This window comes from Canis lupus, chromosome 16, assembly GCF_003254725.2.
Source record: "Canis lupus dingo isolate Sandy chromosome 16, ASM325472v2, whole genome shotgun sequence".
NCBI classification, from domain to species: Eukaryota; Metazoa; Chordata; class Mammalia; order Carnivora; family Canidae; genus Canis; species Canis lupus.
The window spans coordinates 55,535,210-55,556,394 of NC_064258.1; the positions used below are offsets into that span (position 1 = coordinate 55,535,210).

The 21,185-nt window shown below is 33.6% G+C and overlaps 2 protein-coding genes across 3 annotated transcripts in view; one reads left to right on the forward strand and one right to left on the reverse strand.

Annotated features, from left to right (window-relative positions):
* The window catches only part of LOC112676069 (uncharacterized), a 446,166-nt gene that overhangs the window by 417,241 nt on the left and 7,740 nt on the right, over positions 1-21,185 (reverse strand). For both annotated transcript variants that reach the window (XR_007402697.1, XM_049095027.1), the window contains exon 2: positions 18,221-18,286. The gene's annotated coding sequence lies outside the window, so the exon portion shown is untranslated. The remainder of the gene's footprint in view (positions 1-18,220; positions 18,287-21,185) is intronic.
* Positions 1-21,185, forward strand: part of LOC112666841 (ral guanine nucleotide dissociation stimulator-like) — a 471,056-nt gene that overhangs the window by 413,731 nt on the left and 36,140 nt on the right. The window lies entirely within an intron of this gene.

Here is a 21,185-nt window from a genome sequence, read left to right on the forward strand (position 1 = left end):
AAAACACTTGTCCAGCAATTTAAAAAACTGATAAGGTCCTCAGAAACAAGGAATGTCTGAAGAACTGTTACCGTGGAGTCTGGAGAGACATGAAAATGGAAATGTAATATGGTATGAGATCCTGGAACAGAAAAACTCAAGTTATGTAAGTTGGTAATAATGCATCAGTACTGGTTCATTAGCTATAGCAATGTACCATGCTAGAATGTAAGATCTCACCATAGAGGGAACTGGATCTGAGGTATGTGGACACCGTACTATATACGTATTCCCCATATTTTTGTAATTCAAAAATGTCCTAACCAACGAAGTTTAGTTTTTCTGGAGTTTTGAGATAGAATTGACATATAACATTGCGTTAGTTTAAAGTACACAAATGGTGATTTGATACTTGTGTGTATTGTGAAATGATGACCACACTAAAGTTGGTTAAAACCTCCATTATCTCACATAATTACATGTGTGTGAGAGAGAATCTATTCTCTTAGTAACTTTGAGTAACTTTCAAGTTACTAAAACTTTCAAGTAACTTACTTAGTACTTGAAAGTACTAGAAAGTACTAACTTTCAAGTAACTTAGTAACTCTTAGTAACTTTCAAGTATTTAATGTAGCAATGTTAACCATAGTCACCATATTGAACCGTTCACTCTCCAATAGTCATCTTCTAAATGGAAGTTTGTACCCTTTGACTGACATATCAACAGTTCCTCCACTATTTTCAGTAGTGGCTGTACCAATGTACAATCCCAACAATAGCACACAAATGGTCCCTTTACTCCACTTCTTTGCAACACTCATTATTTCTTCTCTAAAAGGCAACCATTTTAACAGATTTGAGGGGATATATCATTGTGGTTTCATTTGCATTTCCTTGATGAGTGATATTGAATATCTTTTAATATATTTTTTGGCCACTTGTATGCCCTCTTTGGAAAAGTGTATTCGCATCTGTCCATTTTACAAATCATAGTATTTGAGTTGCTTTGTTTCTGCTATTATATTTTGAACATATTTTACTATTTCAAATAGTAACCCCTTAACAGATAGTTTACAAATATTATATCTTACAAAAAAAAAACTACATAGTTTTTTCCCCCATTGTATTGTTACTTTTTCTTTCGCTATGATAAAATTTCACATATTCCATTTATTTATTTTTGCTTTTCTTGCTTGTGTTTTGGGTGGCATATTCAAAAATCATTGTGAAACCGATAAAGCTTTTCCTTATGTTTTTTTTTATTAAGAGTTTCATAGTCTTTAATCCATTTTGGGTAGTTTTTGTGAGTGGTGTAAGATAGGAGTCCAATTTAATTCTTCTCCTTATGATTATCCAGTTTTCCAAACACCATTGATTGAAGAAACTCTAGTTTCTTCATTAAGTATCTTGGCTGCCTTGTCAAATATTAGTAAACTATATATCTGAGGGTTCATTTCTAGGATCCCAATTTTGTTCCATAGTCTACGACCTATTTTTATGTCAGTAACATACTGTTTTGATTATGATAGCTTTATAATATAATTTCAGATCTGCAAGTGTGGTGCCCCTGGCTTTGCTCTTAATTCTTAGGATTACTTCGGCTATTCAAGGTCATCTGTGGTTCTGTATGAATTTTAGAATTCTCTTTTTATTTCTAGGAGAAAAATCCATTGGAATTTTGATTTGTCTGAGGTAATATGGTTATTTTAATATCAGTTCTTACAGTCCACAAACATGGGGTTGGATCTTTTTATTCATTTACAACTTCTTCATTTCTTTCATCCAAGTCTTCCAGTTTTCAGTATACAGGTTTTTATTGTTTTTGATGCTACTGTAAATGAGTTTCTTTTCTTTATTTCTTTTTTCAGATATCATGTTGTTAGTCTACGGTAACACGGCTAATTTTTTATGTTGATTTTGAATCCTGCAATTTTAATGAATTTGCTATAATAGCTTTTTTGTGGAATCCTTAGAATTTTCTGTATCTATAAGATCATATAATCTTCAAACAGCAAATATTTCTTCTTTCTTTCTGACTTGGATATTTCTTTTTCTTATCTAATTGCTCTGGCTGGAATATCCAGAACTAGTTGAATAGGAGTGGTAAGAACAGATATCCTGTCTAACTACTGATCTTGTATAAAAACGCTTTCATTCCTTCTTCATTGAGTATGTTAGCTGTGCGCTTGTCATAAATGGCCTTAAATATATCACATAGAGTTGTGGTATGTTCCTTCCATATAATTTATTGAGAGTTTTTGTCATGAATGGATGTTGAATTCCATCAAATGTCTTTCTTTCTGCATCTATTGAAATGATCATTTTCAACTTTTATTCTATAAACGTGTATCACATTGATTGATTTATGTATGATGAATCATCCTTGTATTCCAGGGATAAATCTTACTTGATATGGTGTATGACTTTTAATATCCTGTTGAATCCAGTTTCAAATTTCTATTTTCCTCAGAGATATGGTCTATAGTTTCTTATTTGGTGTCTCTATCTGACCTTGGCAGCAGAGTAATGCTAGCCTCATACAATGAGGCTAGAAGAGTTCCCTTCTCTAAGTTTTTGGAAGAGTTTGTGAAGATTCTTCTTTTATTGTTTGATAAAATTCACCAGTGAAACCATTTGGTCCTGGGGTTTTCTTTGTTTGGATATTTGTGATTACTGATTCAATCTCCTTACTAAATATTGGTCTTTTCAGATTTTCTATTTTTCCATGATTGAGTCTTGGTAGTTAGTATGTTTACAACCATGTGTCTCTTCTAGTTCCTCCAATTTATTGGCATATAATTAGTTGCATTGTGTCCTCTTTCATTTCTGATTTTATTCATTTGAATTTCTTTTTTCTTAATATAGCTTGTTTGTCAAATTTTGTAAAATGTTTTCAAACACCAGCTCTTAGTCTCATTGATTTTTTCAACTGCTTTTTAAAATTTTTATTGCATTTATTTCTGCTCTGATCGTTATTTCATTCCTTCTGTTAAACTTCTGAGTTTCTTCTTTCTAGTTCCTTGAAATGTAAGGTAAGTTCTTTAAGATCCTTCTTTTTTCTTAATTTAGGTGTTTATCACTACAAATTTCCCTCTTATGACTGTCTTTTCTGCATCCTGTGTATATGGAATATTGTGTTTCACTTTTTATTTTTCTCAAGATATTTTTTATTCCTCTTTTGATTTTTTCTTTGACCCACTGGTTGTCCAGGAGCATATTGTTTAATTGACACATATTTGTGAATTTTCCTCCTTTCCTCCTGTTACTAATTACTCCTTACATATCACTATTGTCAAAAAAAAGATACTTGTTATTATTTCAATTTTAAATTTTCTAAGATTTGTTTTCTTACCTCATACACAGTCTATCCTGGAGAATGTGCTATATGTGTTTGAGAAAAATGTGTATCCTGCTATTGCATGAAATGTTCTGCATATACATGTTAGGTCCATTTAGTCTACAGTATAGTTCAAGTCAAATCTTTGATAAACCATAAACTCAGTATCTCAAACTTACATAATGTATAGCTCGGGATCTATGTTCTTTTTTCCCCATTCTCTCTCTCTCTCTCTCTCTCTCTTTCTCTCTCTCTTTCTCTCTGTCTTTTGACTTTAGCTCAATAAATTTAATAAAAATAAAAATGTAGGGAGAAATGTAGTTGATCACCTGTGATTTAGCCGTCTGTAAAACAATTTTAAAAAACTTTCAACACAACATACTCACCGAGTTTGTATATCTTTGAACTGTCCTGATTCTATTTTTTTAACAAAGTAATACAGATATTTCTTTTTGGCACTCTGAATGTGTGGCAAATGCCTCAATATACAAATATAAATTTTTGGATAGCAAATTCTTTTTTTTAAGATTTTATTTATTTATTTCTGAGAATACACTGAGAGGAGAGAGAGAAGCAGAGACACAGGCAGAGGAAGAAGCAGGCGCCATGCAAAAAGCCTGACGTGGGACTCGATCCCAGGTCTCCAGGATCAGGCCCTGGGCCAAAGGCAGTGCTAAACTGCTTGAGCCACCTGGGCTGCCCTGGATAGCAAATTCTTTATTGTGACTTCCATATTGATTTATTGCATTCTTCTTAAATTTTTATTTTCAGTTGTTATGGATTGGTATTGTGTTACAAGAGAGATATATCAGTGAATTCAGATGAGAACTCTTAGGTATTTAGCATTTCTAATTCACATATTTTTTTTAATTCAAAAAGAAAAAAAATAAAATACTTTTGGAAGTATTATTCTAGACTACTGAACTTAAATATTTTTAGTTTCTACAAGTATGTTGAAAATAATCCTCCAGAGATAGAAATCAACAAGTGTGAAAGGAAGGATAATTGGGTTATCTATGCAATTTTGTTTCAAATCGATGATGATTTCTAGACTAAAATTCATGAATAAAGTTCTGACTATTTCTAGGATGGTTGATAGCAAAATATTGTTTAAATATAAAACATTTGGTCTGTGGAACTTGAACTTGGATTTTACACTGAATGCCTGTTATATGTCTATATTGACTAATGGAGTGATGATTTCTATTCAGTTGTTCTCAATCTGACTATATAAACTGATCGCCTTCAACAACTGGTTCCTCTTTATATTTATAAATATAAACATATATATATGTAGTGTTTATGAATATTCAAGTGGTTTTTAAACATCAAGACAGGATGGCATTTTCCTGTATACAAAAATATCAATAATAAAAGGAACATCTTAAAGAATATATATTAATTTTCTATGGTTGTGTAATAAATTACCATAAACCATTTAACTTAAAACAATCCCCATTTAATAACTCAAGTTTTTGTAAGTCAGAAGTGTAGCAGGGTTGGTTAGATTCTCTGTTCAGGTTGAAATCAAAATGTTGACCAGCTATTTTCTCATCCAGAATTAGGGCTCTCCCTTTCAAGCTCATTTGGATTCTCAAAAGAAAATTAGTTCCTTGAAGTTGTAAGACTGAAGTCCTCATTTCTTCAATGTCTGTTAAATGAGAGCTGCTCTCAGCTTCTAGAAGCCACCTACTTCCATGTCAGATAATCTCCTCTATCTTCAAGCCATCCACAGTGCATCACATCCTTCTGTTTCAAATGTTTCCGTCTGCTAAGCCAGATAGAAACTGTTTTTGAAATGGTTCACAGGATTAGTTCATGTCCAATCAAATAAATTTCCTGTGCTATACAACATGATATGATCACAGAGGTGATATTACATCATATTTCACAGGTATAGGGTGGCACAGTTTTGGGCTGCCATTTTGGAATCCTGCATATCATGGGGTGGATCCTCAGATCTTCAGATTTAAAAGAAAAAGGAAATATGGAGGGGTACAGGAGAAAAAGAAAAAAGGAAGATGACACAGATACTTAAAACAATCGATGATCAAGACAGGCACTCAGAATTCCTATTTGTTTTGAATATAGAATTTATTTTAGAAAGAAGTTTCAGAGGAAAAATGGAGTTATAAATTTGAAGGCAGAGCACTGTAGTATGAATTGGGATTATACCGGCCTATTGTTCTTTCAAGAAACTTGGCAGAGATGAAAATGGTGCAGAAATTAAGAAAGTCAAGGATGAGAGAGATTTGGGTGTTTATGTTTTGAGGAGATCCAGGAGAGAGGAAAAGCTTAATGAATGCCAGTAAAAAAGAATCAAATTAGTTAAGAATCCCATGTATAAAAGTTTTAAAAAATTAACAAAGCACATGAACTGAGGGTACACAAAAAGCCTATGTGGATTTTTTTTCTTATACAAAGTAAGTCTTTGCTTGTTTAGTAATACAAAAGTAAGTGGCTCTGGCATTTTCTGAGTGTGCTAACGTTTCTCCTGGTGTGTGCCTTGCAGTCCCTCAAAGTATATCTTAATTGCATTCTGAGCATATTTTCCAAAACAAAATGGTCTGAAAAGAAGGTGACCAAATATTTGAAATGACAACACTCCAAGAATAGCTAGATACCTGGTTGGCATACTCAATTAACATGGAAATCTCACTGAGGTTAGGATTTAAACTGTTAGGCTTAGAATAACTAACAGGCACATGTTCAATATATTATAGTTTTTTTCTATGAGTTTAGCAACTAAATTGCATAAATATCTATTTTTCAATGGTTATTTTAACCAAATAACTACATGTTCCATTTATTTGTAACTGATTGGCAAAAGACTCAAAAAGAACTCAATAAACCCAAACATGCTTCTTAGTACAAAATACACAATTAACATTAGAATTGTCAACATACACAATTTTTTTAAGACTGAGTAACAACATAGCATGTTTACTATTGTATCAAAAAGGAAATACAAGATTTCCCCTATGTTTGTCATTTCTGTTAACACACACATCTTAAAACATCTTTGTAAATGACTATTTTATATAACAGAACTATGTTCATTATTTAAAAATGATAGCTATATATTTTGGGGATAAAATCCCTATGTTGGAAGAAAAATGTTTACCTAAGAGAAAGTTAAGATGGAGCACAGTCTTTGGAATATTGTGGTGTGTGTGTGTGTGTGTGTGTGTGTGTGTGTAAGTAACAACATACTAAGTATTGTAAGTAGATCTAATAATTAGAGATAATTTCATGATTCCAAAGCATGGTAGACCAAATAATTGTTCTTCAAAGATGTCTGTTTCCTAATATCCAGACCTGTAATTATGTTACCTTGCATGGCAAATGGACTACTGGTTATTACCTTAAGAATCCTGGAGGTGAGGGGCATCTGAGTAGCTCAGTTGGTTGAGCCTCTGCATTCAGCTCAGGTCATGATCCCTGGCTCCTGGGATTGAGACCCACTTGTATGGTATCCTCAGCAGGGAGTCTGCTTCTCCCTTTCCTCCCTACTTTAGGCTCTTCTATCTGTTTCTCTCTCTCTCTCTCTCTCTCTCTCTCTCAAATAAATAAATAAATAGTTTTTTAAAAGGCATTAAAAAAAAAGAATCCTGGAGATGAGACCATTATCCTGGATTACCTAGGTGGGCCCAACACAATCACAAAGGTTCTTATAAAATGGAGGCCAGAAGGTTAGAGTCAGAGAAGGAGATACAATAACAAGCAGAGGTTCAGACGATGTGATGATGGGATCATGAGAGAAGAATAAAGATGCTCTCTAGAAACTAGAAGAGGCAAAGGTACAGATTCCAGTTTTTGCCTTCTCCCTTTCCCACAAGGAGTTTGAACAGAAATGCAGCCTTTCTGACTCCTTTTAGACTTCTGATATCTAGAACTGTAGCATAATAAATTTCTGTGGTTCTTTTAAGCTACTAAGTTTGTGGCAACTTATTACAGAAGTAACAAAAAACTATTACACCAAGTGCAGTCTAATGTAACTATCCACACTCCAGGTAGTATGTTTAATTCAATGCTTTTCTTTCCATAATTATGGCTATATCACACGTAAAAATAATTGTTTAGCTTATAAAGAATGGTAATTTTAAAAGTTGATTAAAGCATTTCAGAAAGGCTGAGCAAAATCTCAGGATTCCTGTCACACTTTTAACTACTCAGTGATTAGATTAATCCTGGTTCTAGTAAAGTTCCAGTAGGAGGAATTTAGTAACATGCACAAAAGAAGTGTTATGAGTCTTATGATGTAATAGGGATAAGACTTTTAGTGTGTTGACAAAAGACAGGACTTTATCAAAGATCTGTGTTTCTAGGTAGCATCTGGTTGACAGTTCTAACAGAGGGATAGAACATGACTATGTCTCAGGAGGGTCCTCTTTCTGCCTGGGTAGCCTACAAATTGAAAAATGGCCTGTCCTCATTGCTGAAGTCTTTCTTGGCCTTCCTGCTTTGTGTCATGTCCTCTTGCTGAGGATGAGAGTTCAGAGACCTGAGATCTAGCTTCCAGGTATCTCATACAGATGCAATCTCAGCAGTTTGCCATTTGGGAGCAACACATCTCTATTCCCTGCTCTTGTGTTTTACAAGATAAAATATTCCTTTGTTACCCTCAAAGCTACTCCATAAGTAAATTTAGGAAACTTCCACTTATGTACGAAGGATTTATCCAATGGTTTTCTCTCTGTTCCCTCCTTAAACCCCAGCAATACAAATAAAATATCAAATTGTATTCCAATACAAGTACAGATAAAAAATGTTGATGAATTTTGAGGGAAAGTAGATAAATAAGGACAACTGACTTAGCAGTGAAAGGAAGATAATCCTTACAGTCATGGAGCCAATTAATAGCAGCTAATTTATCCAACAGAAAACAGGGGTCTCAGAACTTTGGATGCAACAACTATCTCTGAAGGCTGGAATGTGAGAGTTAAGACTGCAAGTAGTATGACTGAGGCCCCTAGACTTTTTTTCTGCAAGGCTTTGCTACCAAGAGAATGTAGATTTCCCACCACAGCATAATAGAGAAAGTAACCTCTCTGAGAAGGCTGGGTTAGTAAGGCTCTGGAATCAAATAACTAAACTCAGAGAAGGAATGAAATTAAGAATGAATGCAAGCCTGCAAAGTGCATGGTGACACCCCTCTGCTCTCTTCTTAACATACTTCCCAGGATTCTTTCTGAGCAGTGGAACAGACCAAACGTCAAAACATAATGACATTTCAGATTTGCCCAGTGGATTAACATACTCTTATTAACCACACTATGGTAAAATTCTTTACTCTGTTAATGAAACCCATCCAAAAAGTGTTTCCAATCGCCACCTTACTGCCCTATTTTTAATTATAGTTTTCCAGAGATCACCATGCATGTGTCCATACCAATAGCAAAAACAAAAAACCAACAAAACGAAACAGCTCAGAAGAAATAAGCAGCGTTCTTAGTTTTTTTTTTTTTTTTTTTTTTTTAGGAGGCAGCGTTCTTAGTTTTAAAAAAATTCCAGTAAATGTATAAAGCCAGGCAACATAAATGAAATGCATTCTTTAAAAATATATCACAATGCTATGCAAATGGAGTATTCAGAAAAGAAAATAATTATATTTTTTTGGCTTGCAAAGTATAAAGTTTTTGATATGTGTGACTTCTTGGCAATGCCATTAAAGGTAACGGGTGCCCTACTCTCCCTTCTCCTCTTCCTGCTAACTGACATGCATGCAAGTGGCTGGGCCAGCCATGGCAAATGATAAAATGGAAGCCATATGGTGGAACAGTAGAGATTTAAGAATCAATAAACTAGATTCCTAATATAGGGGAGCTATCATGTCAGCCTTCAACTGAGGATATTTAGACAGCTACCTGAAGAGAGAAATATTTGATTTAAGCCACTGTTATTCAGTCTCTACAGTAACCAAATCTAATTGATAATGGTAGATAGTTGATGTCTTTTTTTTAAGATTTTATTCATGAGAGAAACAGAGAGAGAGAGAGAGAGAGAGGCAGAGACACAGGCAGAGGGCTGTGTCTCCATGCAGGGAGCCTGATGTGGGACTCAATCCTGGGACCCAGAATCACGCCCTGGGCTAAAGGCAGGCACCAAACCACTGAGCCACCCAGGGATCCCCAGTTGATGTCTTTCTGATAAGCACACAGACACCACAAAGGAAATAAAGGGAAAACAATGCAAATAAATATTGGGAGCAAGTAGCTAGTGAGTGTCACAAAGCTAATAGTAAAAAACCTGCAGTTTTGACCAAAATATCAATAAACTTTATATTTAAATCAAAAATGGATATCAATGTCAACCTAAATATCAAAGGATATAAAGAATATATCAAATGGTACAAAGACCATTTAAGAATAGCAAGCTTCAAAATATTTATCTTCATGTATTGTTTTTCAGAAAGCTACTAGAGTACATGTTTCATAAAAATGATAAAAGTGAATCATAAAAAATAAACAGTGTGGGAAACAAAAGATAAGTATTCAATACAGAAAAAAGGCACAAGACTTCCCAGGAACAAAATAAAATGTTCCTCTACAACAGCTCTTTGTCAGATCTAGAACACAACCAGTTCAGGAAGCAAGATGAACACCAAGTGTTTCAGGAAACGTGAGTCCAAGAAAAAAAAAGATGGAATGGATATCTTACCTGATAAAATATTTGAGCATGTTGAGATGAGTTCTACAGTTCTCTTGGAAAGCCTAGGTTAATCAATCAGTGATAGGAAGAAAGAAAATACACACATACACTCACATGAAATAATTACTAGCTCCAAGAAAAGCAAAATGCTGTCCCAAACAGGAAATGTAATAGGAACAATAAATGATGGGAGCCAGTTTACTTATTATTATAATAATAAAATTAAATAGTAGAACATTGAGCCAGGAACTGAGACATGAGTACTGGAAAGTATGTGGCGAGGAAGATGGGTAACAGGACTTTGAACAAGGTTACATCATCACAATCCACAGCAGGCAGACAACTATTCATAAACAGAAAAATCTAGAAATTGTGACATTAGCGATTCCAATGTTTAGAAATACAATGCAACATGCCAGAAGAAATAGATGAATGAGTCGCATAGGTTTACCTTTGGGGAGTGGGAATCAGGAAAGAAGGATTAAGGTAGAAACTCCTATTCTTCCTTAGATAGCTTATAATGCTATTATTTTCCTAAATAAAACTTACACATTTAAAAAAATTAAAACTTATCTCCCTACAATTCATGCTTTCATTTTAGCCACATAAAAAATCCAGATATCTACCAGCTTGGAAATGAAAGAGGGTATCAGAAAACTTTCCTGTCATATCAGTTTTAATTTGCCCACAGTACTTCAGTTTGAATCCTAACATAAAGGAAATAAAGAAGCTTTGCTTTCTGTCTGGTGCCCTGAGCATTGGCTTCCTGCACACACCCATACTCAACCACCCATTATATTTCAATATTTCAGTAAGAGGAGGGTACTGAAATAACACAGGATCTTAGATTTATCAATCAAATACTGTCAGTAGACTTAGTGTATTGCTAATTTTTAACCAATATTCAAATAAGAGATGCACATTCATATCAGTTTCCTTGAAGATACAAGACAGTCTCAGTAACAATGGCGAAGTATTTATAGTTGTCTGTCTTCAAATAATTTAATAGCATTGAGTCATAATCAGAACCTCTATGGGGTTGAGTAGCGCAGGTTAAAATGTTTCTATAACTTAATAAGTATTACCTTATTGTGTAGTGTGATTAAGAAATCATTTATACCTTTAATTTTTCAGTCTGTCTTTGCTTTCTTTCCCTCCTTCCTTTCCTTCCTCTTTCCTTCTCTTTATAAGCTTTTCTCTTAAAAACAGTGATTTTCTTTATTCCTTCCAGAAATACTAGATTATAGGCATATTACTCCCAAACAATAGCTAGAGCAAACCTCATCAATTTAAGAATGGGGAGTGCATCATGTAATGAGTTTATGCCTGTATCTCTGTTACCAAATGGATCTAAAGTGACATCTCAGGGCCTTGTTAATGAGATTGTTCTTATGTAAGGGAATCTGGTAATGGGATCATACCAAATCAGATTATTTAGAGATAATGTTAACACAAATTAAATTAATTAGTGTTCAATTTGTCCTTCACAAACAAAAAAATAAAATAAAACAGCTAACTAGTAATATAGAGTGATACTAGTGATGAAATAACATACTTTAGGATCTAAGCCTAGAATTTGCAAATTAGGAAGTTGATAGAACAAAAGTAGTTGTATATTTAAAAAAGTCATATGTAAGACAAATGCTTTCAAGCCCATCAACAACTGATTCTCCTGCTCATCCAAAGCTTTGTAGGTAGGTCATTCTTATTTCTGCAAATTACATGGTTATTCTATTTTCTAAAGTGTTATTCTATGTACAATTTGGTTTTCCTTCAAAACTACTAAAAAGTCACATCTAATATGTAGCATTATTAGCCTAAGTTTTAGATGCTTTTATAGAAGCCATCAATCCCTCTGTATAATTGCACTCTTAAAGATGTGATTCCACTTATTTATCACATTAGCTGTGCTACTGGTAATGAAAATGCATATCCCACAGAAATCATGTGACCTACTGGGAGAAATGTTTAAGTAGAAGCTCCTCAGGTAATTAATTACACTGTGTAGAAGTAAGTTGAGATATAACACTAAGAGAATGTATTGCTATGAATCATAGTTCTTTATGAAACTAACTATGTCTCATATGGACATACTGAAAATGTTTAAAATACAGATTTAATTGCTTCTGATTCTACATGTTAATTTGGCTTTCTTTTTAAAAACACAAAACTTTGATTGTCTTAAATTGATTCTAATGAGTCAAATGCAAGCAGAAACACAGTAATAAAGCAACTTAAATCATCCAGTTGAGTGACTGACAAGGTTGGAAATCATTGGCAAGTCCAAAAAGCATTCAGTTATATATATATTCAACCTATGCCATTGCAAATAATCATATTCAAGTATTCATTCAGCATGTGATCAGTAAAGACCTCCTATGTATCATCAGCACGTTAAAAAATGGATGCATAATGAGGAATGAGACATGGTCCTTAACTTTATCAAAATCTGTAACACATGCCAGATACATAATATGAAATTGGATTAGGTTCTACAAGTATAGGATGTTTTGAGAGAATGAATAGAATTCACTTAACTCTGATTATGCCTCTCCGAGGTAACATTTACTCTAACATGTAAAATATAAGCGCTGATTACCCTAGCATGCCACCTAGCAGGGTGGGGGGACTGTGGAGAATTTCAGGTATAGGCATGAGCAAGGAGTGTGATGTGAAGCTGTATTTGACAGAATCAATCACATGTAATGGAAAACATGTTTTTACTAGGGATAAACTGTAAGGACATAGTAATACAAAAAATGACAATAATATTTGCAATGTATATCCCATATCTGAACAATTTAGATTACTGCATTAAAGATTGCCTGCAGAATACATTTATGGGATATGCTTCTGGCTAGGACACTTCAGAAATCTTGAAGACAACATTTTGAATGGATCATAGTAGCAACTTTATCTTTGCTTTTTCCTTACAGAAGGAGAATTAGAGCACAACTCAAGTCAATTATGATAAATAGATTTACTCTGAAAAGTCTCTACTTTCTGATATATTTCTAAATTACATGGAAAAGTTTAATGTTATCCTGCTAATCATCTTATGTTTTTCAAGAAAAAAATATTTTTATCAGGTTAAAATTCATAACAAAACCTGGGGCACCTAGGTGGCCGTGTGGGTTAAGTGTCTGCCTGCCTTCCGCTTAGGCCACTATCCCAGAGTCCTGGGATGGAATCCCATATTAGGCTCCCTGATCAACACGGAGTCTGCTTCTCCATCTACCCCTCCCCACTGCTTGTGCTCCCTCTCCTCTCCTCTCTCTCTCTCTCTCTCATACTGTCTCTCAAGTAAATAAAATCTTTTAAAAAATTAGCAAAGCCTATTTTAAAAATTTTATTATTAAGTATTAGACAAATTAGAAAATTAAATGTATATTTTGGGGTTTTTTTGTTTTTTTTTAAATTATTTATTTATTTATTTATGATAGTCACAGAGAGAGAGAGAGAGACCAGAGACACAGGCAGAGGGAGAAGCAGGCTCCATGCACCGATGTGGGATTTGATCCCGGGTCTCCAGGATCGCACGCTGGGCCAAAGGTAGGCGCTAAACCGCTGCACCACCCAGGGATCCCTGAAATGTATATTTGAATTCCAATTCAAAGATGGTAAAACAAACTTCATTTGAATTTTTCCTGAAAAAAAAAACACATAACTTCTGAATGTGCAATATTACTAAACCAAATAATAATGTTGGAAAGGACTCTGAAATGTATAGATCCAAATGATCTGTTCCAGCTTCATTAAGTACTGAGTTCAGTTTTTGTATCCCAAACTATTGTTGAAGCATGAAGTTCACTATGTTATTTGCAGAGATTAACTGGCCATGAAATCATCAAAATTTAATCAGCATTTACATTCATAATATTAATAGGGATAAATTCAAAGCAAGTTACCTGAAAAACTACTGAACAAAAAAGCTGACAGAGGCAGATAGGTATTTTACATATAAACATTATTATTTTCCAGTTTTTCTTATAAAGTAGCACTTTGATTTTGTAAGACCAACAAACTAATATCTAACACGTACATTTGCCATGACATGTGTGAAAGACAATACTGATTAGAAATGTTAGGTGAATCTGATGCAAGAAGGAAGCTCGTGGGATACTCTCCAACGGCACTATACCTGGGAGTGGTCAGCAACTGACTAAAGATATAAAAGACCAATTATTGAGCAAATAAATCCAGAAAAGCCTTTTTCATTGTACTTGACAAATGCACAGAAATTGTTAATACAGAATACTTCCAATACAGGCATTTGTGTCCATTATCTTAATGGTGATACGAAGCAAGAATTGTGTTGTCGCTTTTTTTTTTTTCTGTTTTTTGGGGGGGGTTGGAGGATCTACTACCAACAAATACAGCTAGCTCTGTGTTTGTGTTATATCAATGAAGAGATGTGAAATGGACTTCACACTTCAGGTTTTGAGTAGAAATATGTTTTAAAGGCAGAAGCTTGCACTAAATTAATATTGGTGCATCAAAATATAAATCAAATACTAGTTTCCTTAGTAAGATTGACTTGGCCAAAAAAATCATTAAGTTGCACAAACTAAATATATTTGATCACATGTATTAAAATTGTGAATATATAAATCTATGTATTAAAATCAATATTTGCTCAATTAATAATATAAGAACTGACTGTAAACAAGTGTTAATTCATGCTGAAGTAAAATGTTTTTCAATGGCAAGAGTACAGTTGCAAATTTGGAACTGAAGAATCAACTCTCAATGTTCCTGTCAGATAAGAAACCAGTTTGGTTCCAACTCTTCAATGATGAGAATTGGATAGTCAATCTTCCTTTGGTATTTTTAATGATTTTAATCCTTTCACACAAGGAAGGAATGCAACATGGCAGATAAGATCCAAGGGCACAAAATAAAGTTGGAAGTTTGGAAGAAAAACATTTGTAGAGAATGTTATGACATGTTCCATAATTTAACAATTATGAGTAAAACAGGTCATGATGCTAATACATACTTAGTTGAAAGTTATCAGCAATTGTCCCCCTTGTCTGTTGATGATTGCAGCCCTTCTGAGAGCTGTGAGGTGGTATCTCATTGTAGTTTTGATTTGTATTTTCCTGATGGTACGTCTTTTCATATGTCAATGTCTTCGGCCCTTTTTTTAAATGGATTGCTTTTGAGATGTTGAGTTTTAGAAGTTCTTTACATATTTTGGATACTAACTCTTTATCTGATATGTCATTTGCAAATATCTTTTCTCATTTGTAGGTTGCCTTTGAATTTTACTTGTTTCCATCACTGTTCAAAAGCTTTTTATTTTGATGTAGTCCCAATAGTTTTTGTGTTTGTTTGCCTTGTCTCAGGAGACATATCTAGAAAAAAGTTGCTATTATAGTCGACGTTAAATAAGTTACCCCTGGGTTATTTTCTAGGATTTGTATACTTTCAGGTCTCACATTTTGGTCTTTCATACATTTTGAATTTAAGTAGCAGCATTACTTACAATAGCCAAGATACAGAAGCAGTCTAAGGTGTCTATCAATTGATGAATGGATAAAGAAGATGTAGTGTATATGTATATACACAACGGAATATTATTCAGTCATAAGAGAATGAAATCTTGCCACTTGCAGCAATATGTATGGAGCCAAAGAATATAACACTAAGCAAAATAAGTTACAAAAAGACAACTACCATATGATTTCACTAATATGTGGAATTTAAGAAACAAAACACATGAGCAGATGGGAAGAGAGAGAGAGAGAGAGTGAGAGAGATACAAATCAAGAAACAGACTCTTAATCAAACAAATTAATTGGTGGTTACCAGAGGGGAGGAGGCTGGATGCTATGGATTAAATAGGTGATGGGGGTTAAGGAGTGTACTTGTCATGGTGAGCACAGGGTAATGAATGAAAGTATTGAATCACTGTAATGTATACCTTAAACTAATGTTAACTACGTATGTTAACAGGAATTAAAATAAAAACTTTTTAAATAGGAACTTATAAAAATATAAAAGAGGGAAGTTATCACCAATCCCTTATTATTTTAATACAATGCTTTGTATTTTTTTTTACATTTTTATTTATTTATGATAGTCACAGAGAGAGAGAGAGAGAGAGAGAGAGGCAGAGACACAGGCAGAGGGAGAAGCAGGCTCCATGTACCGGGAGCCTGATGTGGGATTCGATCCCGGATCTCCAGGATCGCGCCCTGGGCCAAAGGCAGGCGCCAAACCGCTGCGCCACCCAGGGATCCCTGCTTTGTATTTTTCATTAATTAGATCAATCAATGATAGATCCACGGATTTGAATCTATTTTTAAACATTTTTTCATCAAAAAACTTGCTTAAACTGAAAAGATTTATACTATAAATTTTTAGGGGAGTATACTTCAAAAACCAAGTATAACTCTACATTTGGATAAAAATTATAAATTAGTATGCTGAACTTGCTTTATAATCTCCTCTCCTACTTTTATCAACATGCACCTCTGTCTCGCTTCTTTGACATATATTTTTCAAACTATATAAGAGGTTAAATATGTATTACCTCCTGCAAGTAGTGAGGTTATAATCCACTCTAGATTTGGTAGTAAGTACATAACAAGCACTTTCACCACAATAAAAACTGTAAATATTGATAGACCTCTTTAAAGTGGACCTAAAAATATTCTATACAGGGAACTGCTATTTCATTCATAAATTTCTGACTAGGTGTGATGTGTAAGGACACAGTGTTAGTAGAGCAAAACTGATTCTTGTAGCTCATCTCCAGTCTGTTCATTTTTAAGGATCAACAAGTATATGTTTTGTGAATATTTTCTTTTTTTAATGCTATGTTTATTTTGATCTATTGGATATACTTTTATCCTTACCAAACCTAATAATGAAAATTGATATGTTCCATGTTTTGTTTTCATTTTTCCGGAATTTCAGTTTCTTGTTGGATTCTTCAGAAGTATTAGTTTATGACAGATGAGAGGGTAATGATGCTTTAGACATGATTTTAGAAGCACTGATATAGTTTATATTCCTACACCGTGTTCTTCCTGTAGTCTATCACTTCGAGCACACTTTTAAGGTTCTCATTTGTACTTTCCTTTCTCAGACCTAAAGTTCTTCAATTGCAAGAAATTATCTACAGCTATTTCTGGATCATAATAGATGCCTCAAACACAGTATAAAATCAATGACTAAATAGTTACATAAATAATTATTACAAGTATAACTGTAACAACACACTCATTCATACAATATACACTCTTCAAGGCTACAATATCGCTAAATTTAAAGTAGGTAATTCTAAATGTATTTTGATATGTGACAGTATTAAACAGAATTGTCAGGGCAGTCTTGGAGTATAGTAATTTATATGCAAGTGCAAAATTATTCTCCAAAATACAAATGGTATTTATCTTGCTATCTTTTGGCTGCTGTGACTTTGGGTGACTATTATTTTCTTCTTCGAGCTCTGCTATATTTCTTATCATTCTATAATGTATAGCTGATATCTTAGCAATAATGATACTGGGTTCAAATACAGCTTCAATGTAATATGACCACCATATCCACTTAAACATGACCTTTTGTTATGTTGCACATATTTTATGTAACACAATATTATTAGATATAGTAGGAAAATACAAATGTAGCTTCCTCAAGCATCATGTGCTAGTACCCAAGTTAAATAAAATACAGAACAATTATCATACTTTCTGATCCATTGCTTATCAAGAAATATTTACTTTTATATTACCTATTATTAGGAATTTACTGATTACCTATTATTAGGAATGTAATTACATGTAAAATATATGTAATATATGTGTGTATATATACATATGAGTGTGTGTGTGTGTGTATATATATATATATATATATATATATATATATATATGATTAGTAAAGCAGATGTAAATTCTTGCCCATGCAGGCCTTATATCCTAGGTTGAAAACTGAGACATGCACAATAACTTTTTCTAGAATGTTCGAAAAGGACATAGTGTCAGCAAGTTGACCTATAACACTTTTGGATGATCATTTTGTTGGATGAGTTCTTTTTACCATTTTGATTATTTTGGTCTCGTCTAAAACACAAGGATAGCACACTATCACTTGATATACAAAAATATGCTTGAAGTATATTTTTTTCTGCACAAATACAGTGTGGTTCCTCTACCTTGTAGTCAAAATTCTCCATAGAAGAGTTCTCAGAATAGAAAACATTGCATTGAGGTTACTTAGCATCTCATCTGTCATACTTACGTAGACTTAAAAGAGGGGAAAGAAATCATACACAATGTCCTCAGAAGACAGCAGTCCACCTTTCAGCTATTTGAGAAATAGAATTATTATAAACTTAATAAAGTATTCTGCAGTTATATATTCCAACTAGCTTAAATTATTCATTTCATATCCTAGTACTTCCCCCCACATATGCCACTTTATGGTTTTAAGCTAGTTGATTTATAAAAATGTCATCAACATAGTGCAAATTAATGATTCCAGCGATACACATTTGCGATACCTTAGGTATGTGACAGGCAATTAAAAAAAGTTGTATTGATTTGTCTAAAATGTTAAATGACATAATAGCCATACAGTAAAGTATTGAATAATTTAAGTAAATCAATGTTTTCTGAATTTTGTAGGAGTACAAACTGTCTTGGGTGCTAAAGTAAATCAATATAATAAAATAAATATGAAGCAGTTTATAATGACGAATGTATGGGTTGATAATAACCAGAGGTAGAATCTGATTTAGCCATTGTAACAAACAACTTCCAGGCATCTTTTGTGCACTATTCCCATCAGAAAACATGGTATTATATAGTCAATTGATTTTAGCACTTAAATAGCTTTTCATTTGCAAGACACCTAGCCTCAGTATAAGCTAAACCTTTCCCAGAGTGTCATTAGTTATGGCTTGATTTAGAATGATAATACATATTTACTACCATTACAGCGATTTTGTGTGTTTTATGTGGTCTGTAAATAATGTTACATTTTATGAGGAAATGAGAAATGTTCATTTGTTGTTCTCCTATATTTGCAAGATTTAGGATTTAGCATTTTTGTACTTTCACGGATCTCTTTTTACCCTCATTTCCAATGGTAAATCCAATGAAAAATATTTATTTTCATGTAGCTAGGTCTGTATGCATTTTTTAGTTTCCCATTTTATTTAGAAAATAGAAGCATAGTATTATATGCGTATGTAGGGACATGTTTCTCCTACATAGTGTGTCTTTGTGGTTTACTACAATTTGAAGACTAATGAAATCTTTGGACCCTTTCCATAGGAAAAAAAAAGAAAATATGAATGTAGACATAAACACAATGCTATATATAATTTAAGAGAATTCAGATTTATCCCGAATTCTTTTCACATTCATACACAAAGAGTAACAATTAAAACATGGAAAACAGCCATAATTGCAGTGCTGGAAACTTTAAATACTTCAAAGTTGTAGCTAGACTTAAAATGATGAATATAGATAATTGCTATAAATACTTTGCCCGTAATTTGTATTATCCCTTCACTATTAATTCAGAAAAAAGAAAATTCCCCAGGAAAGGGCAACGATGTGAGAACATCACTGAGAAAAGATAGGTGGAACTAAAAGGAGTCATTCCTGAAATAGGAGATCCAGAGTGGACAAAGGACTAACACCCAAATTACAGAAAAGGAAATACACACACACATCTCATTGAGACCTGCTAGAAAATCATGGTGGATTAGGTATGGGCCATGTTGCCAAACGGAAATTGGATGGATTATTTTATACTGACCTTGGTAAAATGATTTGGACTCTGATACAACCCTCTTCTGCAAACTGGGGATATTAATATGATTTATTTCGTGCATCTGATGGTTAATTCCATACAAAGTATTTAGTTAAATTCCTGGCATACATTTGGTAGGAAGATTGTGACTAAACTCAGAATGTGCTTTCATTTCTATACCAATTCTGTTTGTTATACGAGTTGTTCTGAACTCAAATGTGGGACATCTTGGAGATAGGGAAAAGCCTTAGAATGTTTGGAATGTTTGGAGGGACAACCAGGCTAATCAGATTTTTTATCCCTCACTTATCATACTAAACAGTAGGCAACAGAAACATCTACCCTAAGGGAAGGAGGGAATAATGAGGACCCTTTGGCCAGAAAGCAGAAAAGAACCCTGTGCAAGAGACACAGATTAATCAAAAGGTTCCATGCTCAAAGGTCCAGTCATAGATAGGCATACCATCTGGAAGTATATATCACCACACATGCAGCACCAGACCTGGAGGCAGGGTATAGTAAGCTATATGTAGTACTCTCAAAACAACCTAATGGGAATCTCAGATTCAAAACAGGAATATAAAACCAAGAATCAGCAAAATGTTCAGAAAAGATAATCTCGTAAACCTAAGAGATCAAATTCAATAAACAGGTAATAATTTTTCTATAACGAAGAGTTAATGTATAAAGCAGCAGATAAAAATATTAAAATAAATATATAAAAAAACAAGACTGATATGAGAAGGCCCTGCATCCATAAGGATAACATACTAGAGATTTTTCAAATGAAATATTTTATTTTAGGAAAAAGAAAAAAGAAAAGCTCAATATTGAACTGAATAGGAGAATGAGAGGAGAATGAAAAGAGACACTTAATGAGCAGGCAAATAAAATGGGACCATGTTCCCAGGGAAAGGGCAATGCAAAGGGAGATAAAATCATGAATGAAGAGTTAATAAGTATAGAAATCAAATTATAACTTCTCGAAGGAATGAGCAGAAGGCAGGGTAAGAAAGGTGAAAAGAGGAAAGTGTCACTCATTTTTAAAAACATACAGAGAAAAGTTAAAATGCTGACTAAAAAATACCAATAGTATAACTATGACATTTTTAAGGAAAAAATGTAAATAAAAGCATAAAATATTAGTGTAAATTAAATCCTCAACCCTATCCATGAACTCGAGACTCATAAAACCAGCTTCTCATTTAACAGCTCCATTTGCATGTCTGATAGATATCTCAAATACAGCTTGTTGAAAACAGAACTCCTGACTTTATCTCCATATAGACAAAATCTCTCCATCAGCCCTCTACATCTCAGTAAATGGAAACTCAATGGTCGGCGGCTAGAACAAGGATCTTAAATGATCTCTGACTCTTCTCTGTCCTTCAAGTGTATATCCATTCCAACAAAAAATCTAATTCGGACCTCATTCCAAAATATA